This window comes from Macrobrachium rosenbergii, chromosome 12 (genome assembly GCF_040412425.1).
Source record: "Macrobrachium rosenbergii isolate ZJJX-2024 chromosome 12, ASM4041242v1, whole genome shotgun sequence".
NCBI lineage: Eukaryota > Metazoa > Arthropoda > Malacostraca > Decapoda > Palaemonidae > Macrobrachium > Macrobrachium rosenbergii.
The window spans coordinates 60,016,369-60,027,819 of record NC_089752.1 but is presented as its reverse complement, the minus strand read 5'-3'; the positions used below and the strand labels follow the sequence as shown (position 1 = coordinate 60,027,819).

Sequence of the window (11,451 nt, the reverse complement as noted above, 5' to 3'; positions counted from 1 at the left end):
TAGACTTTTATCCTTCTCGTGGTCAGGTCGGCAACGTGACCTCCTTGTGATTACGGTGATGCGGGTTCGTTTCCCGCGACCGGGCATCACAGTCTCTTCAATTTCTTGCGCTTGGATCTTACGACTTTGCAGTGACAAGCATACCCAAAAAAGCGCGAAGAATTCGAGAAGTTAAGAGGGCATTGTGGTTATTACAATGGTAAAAGTGACCAGTAGATTCTAAACACACACACACACACACACACACACACACACACACATATATATATATATATATATATATATATATATATATATATATATATATATATATATATACACAGTATATGCATTAGTTAAAGTCCTCCCAGGCCTCTGTAGGCTCATAGGGCAGGCGTTGATCTCCTGTTTCTTAGGCCGACGGCCAGTGGGGGACAGGTCCCAATGCCTATGATATGTGGCCAGTGTGTCGCTAGGCCCACTGTTTAACTCCCCAGCCCGAGGGCTGGTACCTATTCTCCTACTTAACCTCTCGGGTTTTTTCGGACCGCTAGGTTGACGGGCTACATATATGAAACTTTCATTGTTATGGATCAATTTGTATTTGACGATTATCTTTTGCTTTTATATGTCGTTATTTTCTAGTTCTCGTAGATTGTGTTCTGTATCTTTTGCATCCCGCACAGACAGTAGAGCGCAAACCAGGAAGCAAGAATTATTATTTCCCACTTGAAGTTCTCTCTCTCTCTCTCTCTCTCTCTCTCTCTCTCTCTCTCTCTCTCTCAGATGTTGTCACAATAAACTACTGTTCATTAGTAATGAATAAATTTTGATAGGTAAGACACTGAGTCAGACTTTGACAAGTAACCTATTTTTGCCAAATCATTTCCTACACAGTTCTCAGAACACACACCCACACGTATGTATATGTGTATGCATTTTTTCTGCCTCTGTGCGAGTGTGTAAATTAATCAGTGCAATGATGCCGATATTCAACACTTGAAGTAGTTTTTCTGTTTACAGTGTAATCAGTGGTAGTGTAGAATAAGATTGTCAAGCATTAATTAACTCAATCCTTCCCCATATATAATGGTGTTAAAGGTAATCAGTCCTAATCCTCATTACGGGTAGTCGGATTAACCCTTCATTTCTAAGCTTGCTGTAAATCCAAAAAATTTTTAATCGTTAACTGTGAACTTCTGCTATTGCAACTGCTTTTAAACTAGATGAAAAACTGACAGTTATTCCCCATGTCTCATTATTCTCACAATTTATCTGTAATTTACGTTTTGTGCCATAAAAAGAAAACACTCCTAATTCTGCTTGTCTTTCGCTTATACTCTCTGCATCTGCAAATGATTTATTTTCTTACAAAAAAAAACACACACAATGGAATGAGAACAAAACACTCTGATACGAAAACAAACAACGAAAGAGATATGCATAAAAATAGCGGCAAATAACGATTTCTCACAATCTTCCTTTCCTCACGTCAGCTCTGCTTGTTTCCTGCACAAGGCTTCTCCCTCCGGAAGCAAATGGGAGACGGTTCTCAACAGTCTTTGATGAATAATACCTGCGTGGACTAACTACGATGTATAATCGAGAGAGGATTCTCAGGTAAGAAAGACGAATGGGTGGACTTCTGCTGTGTGTCTGCCTTTATGAGCAGAGGAGAGAATAATAGCTGCTTTGATAAGTATCTGATTAAGATTTTATTCAAGAAGGAGCATATGTCCAACTTAGAAGTCAGTGAAGTTCTATGACTATTGATGTGATCAGCATTATCAGACAGACTCACACACACAATATACATCCATGCATATATATATATATATATATATATATATATATATATATATATATATATATATATATATATATATATATATATATATGTATGTATGTATGTGTGTGTACGTATATATATACACGTATATATATATATATATATATATATATATATATATATATATATATATATATATATATATATATATATATATATATATATATATATATATATATATATATATATATATATATATATATATATATATATATATATATATATATATATATATATCTATATATATATATATATATATATATATATATATATATATATATATATATATATATATATATATATATATATATATATATATATATATATATATATATATATATATATATATATATATATATATATATATATATATATATATATATATATATATATATATATATATATATATATATATATATATATATATATATATATATATATATATATATATATATATATATATTATATATTTTATATATATATATATATATATATATATATATATATATGTCTGTCTGTCTGATAATGTGTGTTTGTATGTATATATACACGTGTATATATATATATATATATATATATATATATATATATATATATATATATATATATATATATATATGTACGTGTGAGTGTGTTTGTGAAAAACCGAGAGCTTGTTAATAGTCCTCATCACACTATTTACTCTTCTAATTCCTATATTTCTTCTAATTTTATTCAATGTATATCAGCCAAGTTCATATATTCCAACAAATCCAGTCTCTTATTCCTCATTTTTTGTTGTTACATTTGTGGCTATTCACAGTTTTTTATTTTCTTTATTTAGCACCTATTTTTAACCTTATTTTAAGTCCTTTCATTACAAAGAGACAAAATTTTACTTATGCACTAGCAGACCTTAAAGTTATTTATAATCCTTTTAAAAATCCTTTTAAAAATCTGGAATTTCACACCAACACAGTTATTTGCATAAACTTTTTCAGATTAAAAATGTCATGTCTATCATGTTTCTGGAGAAGTATGTTATTTGTACTTGTCTTGATATTTATGACTTTGTCTTTTTGTTTAAAATCCTGCCTTTGCATAAACATTTGTCTACAATCCATTGTAACAGTTCGTTGGTTTAGTTTTTTTTTTATTTAAGAATTTAAAAATTAAATGCAAAATTTATATTCCCCAATAATTAATCCTTATGACTTAAATTATTTCAGCCTATCATGCATCCGATTTAAAACTCCTAAAGAAAGAAGGTGTGAGTCAACATTCTACATGGTGGATTGTTCATTTCTTAGGACGAAGGCTTATTCTCTGTCGCCGGATCATCTGTGCTGCTTTCACATAAGGACCAACATTAATATGTGGTTTTCAATCACAACACACTTTTTTGCTAACACTAATGTATTTTTTTATTGTTTGACCGTTATCCTTCAGGAATTCATTTTTGTTCTTTTATCTTCCATCTCACCCTTAAATAACTGAACTTTTTTATATGTATTCTGTATATGAAATCCGATCTGTTCATTTCATTTAACTATTTCAGATATGTAAAAAATTATGTTATTAAAGTTATTTTCTTCCTGACAGTAGATAACCTCGATATTACAGTTACTTTCTATTTCTTAGTTTTGAGTATTTTCTCATACTTTTATGATTAACCTTAGAAATATTTATGTATGTTATATAATGTGATCAACGATATTTTTCTTTAATGAACTTTATGAATAAAAATATGAGTACTTGATATTCTTTATGATATGCTGTACGCAATATACCTGTAAAATAATCGACGGTTTAAGTCGAATAATCTCTAACAGATATGAATCAAGGATGACATTCCTTATAAAAAACTGAATAAATAAATGAACTGGAAAGAGATGTCTAAAATAAGGCTGATAACAGACTCCATAAAGGAATTTACAGTGCATTACATTAGATATCACATGAATTTTGAATGTTAGTTAATAAAAAATGAAAGATAATCCCATATTTAAATTATTTCCATTAGTATGTAAAATTATCGTAAAAACCTCAAAAAGGAAACACAAATAATATAGGAAAAAAAAAAACGAGAAGAGACTTAAAAAATCGTGATTTTTACATATCCTATTAGAACAGCACCGCGTACAGCGAGGGATCTCTCCAGTTACTGCTAAGTATTGGCTGGAAGTATACTTCATATCTATTGGCCAGTGGTAACCTGTGTTTTGAACGCTGATTGTTTGTTCCTTAGGTATTACCATGGAAACCAGATAGTAAACCAATGTTAATGATGTCATCGACAGCCAATCATAGGCCTGTATTAATCAAAGATTTATTATATTTCAGTGCTGTACTTTCATTATTACGTAATATTATCGTAAAAATCTTAGAAAACATGAATAAACATAGAAAAAAACGGAAAAATAATATAGAAAAAAACGAAAAAACCTTCCAAAGTCGCGATTTTTATCTCTTATTTTCGTACAGCAACGCATAAAACGAGGGATCTATCCAGTTACTGCTTAGTTTTGGTGGGAAACATACTTCATTCCTATTGGCTAGTAGTAACCTGCATTTTGAATGCTGATTGGTTGTTTTTTGGGTGTTACCATAGTAACCAGACAGTACACAAATGTAATTAATGATGTCATCGACAGCCAATCATATACCAGCAATTTTCCCGCCAAAAAGAAAGGAACTTAGGGGGTTCAGCAACGTTTATGGGTTGCTGTTTGACGTTTTCCAAAAATGCCAGAATTTCTATAGATTTCCCCGTTTTTGTTGGCTTCATTTTCTTTCTTTTCTTGTGTGATTTAATATTTAATAAACACGAGTTTCATCAGAAACCCTTAATTATTAATGATTTAATCCATAAATACAAATATTCTAGTGGAAAAAATATTCCCACATCACAAGGGGATAACTTCTTCATTTATTATTATTTTTAGGAAGAGAGAAAATTATATGTGGAATTGTATAATCAACTTGATGATTGGCAAATGCATTTTAAGAGCACATTTTTTAAAGATCTAAGATATTCCAGTGTTTGGTTACTTCCTTTACTGTAAAAAGTAATTGTCAAAACCTTAACAAAAGAAAAAAAAAAGTATGGAAAAACCGGAAAAAGTCGCGATTTTTGCCTCTTATTTTCGAACAGCGACGCATAAAGCGAGGGATCTCTCGAGTTACTGCTTAGTTTTGGCGGGAAATTTACTTTATTTCTATTGGCCAGTGGTAACCTGCGTTTTGAATGCTGATTGGTTGCTCCTTTGGCGTTGCCATGGTAATTAGACTGCAAACAAATGTCGTTAATGATGTCATCGACAGCCAATCATATGCCAGCAATTTTCTCGCCAAAAAAGAAGGAACTTAGGGGGTTCAGCAACGTTTATGGGTTGCTGTTGGACGTTTTCCAAAAATGCCAACATTTCTACAGATTCCCCCATTTCTGGTTGGCTTTATTTGCTTTTCCTCCCTCGTGTTATTTAAAGTTCAATAAACATGAATTTCATCAGAAACACTTAATTATTAATGATTTAATCCATAAATACAAATATTCTGGTGGAAAAAATATTCTCACATCATGAGGGGATAACAGGGATTATATCACTTCATTTATTATTATTTTTAGGAAGAGAGAATATTATATGTTGAATTGTATAATTAACATAACAAATGCTTTTTAAGAGCACATTTTTTTAAAGATCTATTATATTCCAGTGTTTGGTTACTTCCTTTACTAGAAAAAGTTATTGTCAAAACCTTAACAAAAGAAAAAAAACAGTATGGAAAAAACGAAAAAGTCGCGATTTTTGCCTCTTATTTTCGAACAGCAACGCATAAAACGAGGGATCTCTCGAGTTACTGCTTAGTTTTGGCAGGAAATATACTTTATTTCTATTGGCCAGTGGTAACCTGCGTTTTGAATGCTGATTGGTTTCCTTTGGCGTTACCATGGTAATCAGACTGTAAACAAATGTCGTTAATGATGTCATCAACAGCCCATCACGGGCCAGCAATTTTCCCGCCAAAAAAGAAGGAGCTTAAGGGGTTCATCCTCGTTTATGGGTTGCTGTTTGACGTTTTCCAAAAATGAAAGATTTTCTATAGATTTCCCCGTTTTAGTTGGCTTAATTTTTCTTTTCTTGTGTGATTTAATATTTAATAAACATGAGTTTCATCAGAAACATTCAGTTAATAAAGATTTAGTCCATAAATATGATAATAGGAGTGGAAAAAATATTCTCACATCATAATAAATTTGTGATAGGGATCAAATCATTTTTTCCTTTATCATGTACCCGGCATGTGTCAAATCTATAAAGAGAGAGAGAATTTTATCAACATGGTAATTAGATTATATCAAATACATTTTAATAGGACAATTGTCAAAGATTTATTATATTTCAGTGCTGTACTTCCATTATTACATAAAATTATCGTAAAAATCTTAAAAAGCGTGAAAAAACATAAAAAAGCGGAAAAATATTATAGGAAAAAACGAAAAAACCTTCAAAAGTCGCGATTTTTATCTCATATTTTCGTACAGCAACGCATAAAACGAGGGATCTATCCAGTTACTGCTTAGTTTTGGTGGGAAACATACTTCATTTCTATTGGCTAGTAGTAACCTGCATTTTGAATGCTGATTGGTTGTTTTTTGGGCGTTACCATGGTAACCAGACAGTACACAAATGTAATTAATGATGTCATCGACAGCCAATCATATACCAGCAATTTTCCCGCCAAAAAAGAAAGGAACTTAGGGGGTTCAGCAACGTTTATGGGTTGCTGTTTGAAGTTTTCCAAAAATGCCAGAATTTCTATAGATTTCCCAATTTTTGTTGGCTTCATTTTCTTTCTTTTCTTGTGTGATTTAATATTTAATAAACATGAGTTTCATCAGAAACATTCAGTTAATAAAGATTTAGTCCATAAATATGAAAATAGGAATGGAAAAAATATTCTCACATCATAATAAATTTGTGATAGGGATCAAATCATTTTTTCCTTTATCATGTACCCGGTATGTGTCAAATCTATAAAGAGTGAGAGAATTTTATCAACATGGTAATTAGATTACATCAAATACATTTTAATAGGACAATTAATCAAAGATTTATTATATTTCAGTGCTGTACTCCCATTATTACGTAAAATTATCGTAAAAATCTTAAAAAAGCGTGAAAAAACATAAAAAAGCGGAAAAATATTATAGGAAAAAACGAAAAAACCTTCAAAAGTCGCGATTACTATCTCTTATTTTCGTACAGCAACGCATAAAACGAGGGATCTATCCAGTTACTGCTTAGTTTTGGTGGGAAACATACTTCATTTCTATTGGCTAGTAGTAACCTGAATTTTGAATGCTGATTGGTTGTTTTTGGCGTTACCATGGTAACCAGACAGTACACAAATGTAATTAATGATGTCATCGACAGCCAATCATATACCAGCAATTTTCCCGCCAAAAAGAAAGGAACTTAGGGGTTCAGCAACGTTTATGGGTTGCTGTTTGACGTTTTTCCAAAATGCCAGAATTTCTATAGATTTCCCCATTTTTGTTGGCTTCATTTTCTTTCTTTTCTTGTGTGATTTAATATTTAATAAACATGAGTTTCATCAGAAACACTTAATTATTAATGATTTAATCCATAAATACAAATATTCTAGTGGAAAAAGTATTCTCACATCACAAGGGGATAACAGGGATTATATCACTTCTTCATTTATTATTATTTTTAGGAAGAGAAAATTATATGTGGAATTGTATAATTAACATGATGATTGGCTGCTAGCAAATGCATTTAAAGAGTACATTATTTAAAGATCTAAGATATTCCAGTGTTTGGTTACTTCCTTTACTAGAAAAAATTATTGCCAAAACCTTAACAAAAGAAAAAAAACAGTATGGAAAAAACGAAAAAGTCGCGATTTTTGCCTCTTATTTTCGAACAGCAACGCATAAAACGAGGGATCTCTCGAGTTACTGCTTAGTTTTGGCGGGAAATATACTTTATTTCTATTGGCCAGTGGTAACCTGCGTTTTGAATGCTGATTGGTTTCCTTTGGCGTTACCATGGTAATCAGACTGTAAACAAATGTCGTTAATGATGTCATCAACAGCCCATCACGGGCCAGCAAAGAAGGAGCTTAAGGGGTTCATCCTCGTTTATGGGTTGCTGTTTGACGTTTTCCAAAAATGAAAGATTTTCTATAGATTTCCCCGTTTTTGTTGGCTTCATTTTTCTTTCTTTTCTTGTGGGATTTAATATTTAATAAACATGAGTTTCATCAGAAACATTCAGTTAATAAAGATTTAGTCCATAAATATGAAAATAGGAATGGAAAAAATATTCTCACATCATAATAAATTTGTGATAGGGATCAAATCATTTTTTCCTTTATCATGTACCCGGTATGTGTCAAATCTATAAAGAGTGAGAGAATTTTATCAACATGGTAATTAGATAACATCAAATACATTTTAATAGGACAATTAATCAAAGATTTATTATATTTCAGTGCTGTACTCCCATTATTACGTAAAATTATCGTAAAAATCTTAAAAAAGCGTGAAAAAACATAAAAAAGCGGAAAAATATTATAGGAAAAAACGAAAAAACCTTCAAAAGTCGCGATTACTATCTCTTATTTTCGTACAGCAACGCATAAAACGAGGGATCTATCCAGTTACTGCTTAGTTTTGGTGGGAAACATACTTCATTTCTATTGGCTAGTAGTAACCTGAATTTTGAATGCTGATTGGTTGTTTTTTGGGCGTTACCATGGTAACCAGACAGTACACAAATGTAATTAATGATGTCATCGACAGCCAATCATATACCAGCAATTTTCCCGCCAAAAAAGAAAGGAACTTAGGGGGTTCAGCAACGTTTATGGGTTGCTGTTTGACGTTTTCCAAAAATGCCAGAATTTCTATAGATTTCTCCATTTTTGTTGGCTTCATTTTCTTTCTTTTCTTGTGTGATTTAATATTTAATAAACATGAGTTTCATCAGAAACACTTAATTATTAATGATTTAATCCATAAATACAAATATTCTAGTGGAAAAAATATTCTCACATCACAAGGGGATAACAGGGATTATATCACTTCTTCATTTATTATTATTTTTAGGAAGAGAAAATTATATGTGGAATTGTATAATTAACATGATGATTGGCTGCTAGCAAATGCATTTAAAGAGTACATTATTTAAATATCTAAGATATTCCAGTGTTTGGTTACTTCGTTTACCAGAAAAAGTTATTGTCAAAACCTTAACAAAAGAAAAAAAAAACTATGGAAAAAAACGAAAAAGTCGCGATTTTTGCCTCTTATTTTCGAACAGCGACGCATAAAGCGAGGGATCTCTCGAGTTACTGCTTAGTTTTGGCGGGAAATATACTTTATTTCTATTGGCCAGTGGTAACCTGCATTTTGAATGCTGATTGGTTGTTTTTTGACGTTACCATGGTAATCACACTGCAAACAAATGTCGTTAATGATGTCATCGACAGCCAATCATATACCAGCAATTTTCCCGCCAAAAACGAAGGAACTTAGGGGGCTCAGCAACGTTTATGGGTTGCTGTTGGACGTTTTCCAAAAATGCCAGAATTTCTATAGATTTCCCCGTTTTTGTTGGCTTCATTTTCTTTCTTTTCTTGTGTGATTTAATATTTAATAAACACGAGTTTCATCAGAAACACTTACTTATTAATGATTTAATCCATAAATACAAATATTCTAGTGGAAAAAATATTCTCACATCATAAGGGGATCATTTCTTCATTTATTATTATTTTTAGAAAGAGAGAAAATTATATGTGGAATTGTATAATTAACATGATGATTGGCTGCTAGCAAATGCATTTTAAGAGCACATTATTTAAAGATCTAAGATATTCCAGTGTTTGGTTACTTCCTTTACTAGAAAAAGTTATTGTCAAAACCTTAACAAAAGAAAAAAAACAGTATGGAAAAAACGAAAAAGTCGCGATTTTTGCCTCTTATTTTCGAACAGCAACGCATAAAACGAGGGATCTCTCGAGTTACTGCTTAGTTTTGGCGGGAAATATACTTTATTTCTATTGGCCAGTGGTAACCTGCGTTTTGAATGCTGATTGGTTTCCTTTGGCGTTACCATGGTAATCAGACTGCAAACAAATGTCGTCAATGATGTCATCGACAGCCCATCACGGGCCGGCAATTTTCCCGCCAAAAAAGGAGCTAAAGGGGTTCATCCACGTTTATGGGTTGCTGTTTGACGTTTTCCAAAAATGACAGAATTTCTATAGATTCCCTCCGTTTTTGTTGGCCTTATTCTTCCGGCAAATGTGCGTTTCATCAGAAACACGTATTTAATAACGATTTATTATATAAATACAAAATTTCTCGTGGAAAAATATTCTCACATCATAATTAAGTGATAATAGTGATTGTGTATTTTTTTTATCATATACCCGGTATATGTCTATTATTCTTAATTAACCTGATAATTGACTGATAGCAAATGCATTTGAAGAGCCAATATATTCCAGTGTTTATTGTACTGTACTTCCATTAGTACGTAAAATTATCATAAAAACTTTAAAAACCAAAAAAATAATATAGGAACAAAAAAAAAAGCCTTCAAAGGTTGCAATTTTTGCCTTTTATTTTCGAACAGCAATGCATAAAGCGAAGCATCTCTCAGATTACTGCTTATATTAGGCGGGAAATATTCTTTATTTCTACTGGTAAGTGGTAACCTGCGTTTTTAATGCTGACCGGTTGTTCCTTGGGTGTCTCCATGGTAGCTACACTACACAGTAAACAAAGGTTCAAGGATAATAAAAGACGACCTACTTCATTTCATGAAAACTGTTTAACAATATAGATAGAATCTTGAAAATAATAATTTTTATATTTAAAAGATTCCTTACTTTAGAATAATATGCTTTAAATTTTGAAAAATCATTACTGGGCCTGCGAATGCTCTGTACAATTGACATATGGCTACACGCTGAAAGTCGTCTGATGTACTCCGGTTTCATTGTAGATAATGTCAATAATTGTAACTATTTCTAAACTTCCTTTAACACAGTGAAGTTATTATTGTGACCAGATTTTTACTATCATAAGCAATTTCAATACTTAAGAAGATTTGACATAACGAGGAAAAGGGATTTAAGGAAAACAAGAATAAAGACAGAGCGCAAAATGCAGTAGCATTTTATTGAGATTAAAAGTCCAGTTAAAGCCACGATCAAAAGGTCAAACAGTCAAGTTCTGCTTAACAAGAAGTTCCATTCCATGCACCAAGTTTGGATTTTGTCGTATTCTGAGAAGTCTCATAAAATTTGTTAAGCGATCTTCCCTTAGGGATTGGCAGTGGTTCCGTATCGTACCCTTCCTGTCCTCTCCTTCTTTCTTGGTCTTTGGACCAAATCACCATAGAAGGTAAGGATTCTCTCTCCAGCCCCTCTTCGATGTCTTCCACAGGGATACTTATGACTTCTTTCAGGGGATCCCAAGAACACGATAAACAACTGTAAGAGACAGAGGATATGTTAGTTGCCACACAAACATCCACGTTGCAGAATGCTTGATACGCCATGCATGAAAATTGATAATAATATGAAAATATAAAGTAATCAGG

General features: G+C 31.8%; 1 long non-coding RNA gene across 1 annotated transcript in view; it reads left to right on the top strand.

Annotated features, from left to right (window-relative positions):
- The window catches only part of LOC136844244 (uncharacterized), a 138,794-nt gene extending 135,230 nt beyond the window's left edge, over window positions 1–3,564 (top strand). Inside the window, exons 5-6 of the long non-coding RNA XR_010854788.1 lie at window positions 1,476–1,599; window positions 3,037–3,564. This is a non-coding gene — a long non-coding RNA (uncharacterized lncRNA). The remainder of the gene's footprint in view (window positions 1–1,475; window positions 1,600–3,036) is intronic.
- The last annotated feature ends 7,887 nt before the right edge of the window (window positions 3,565–11,451 follow it).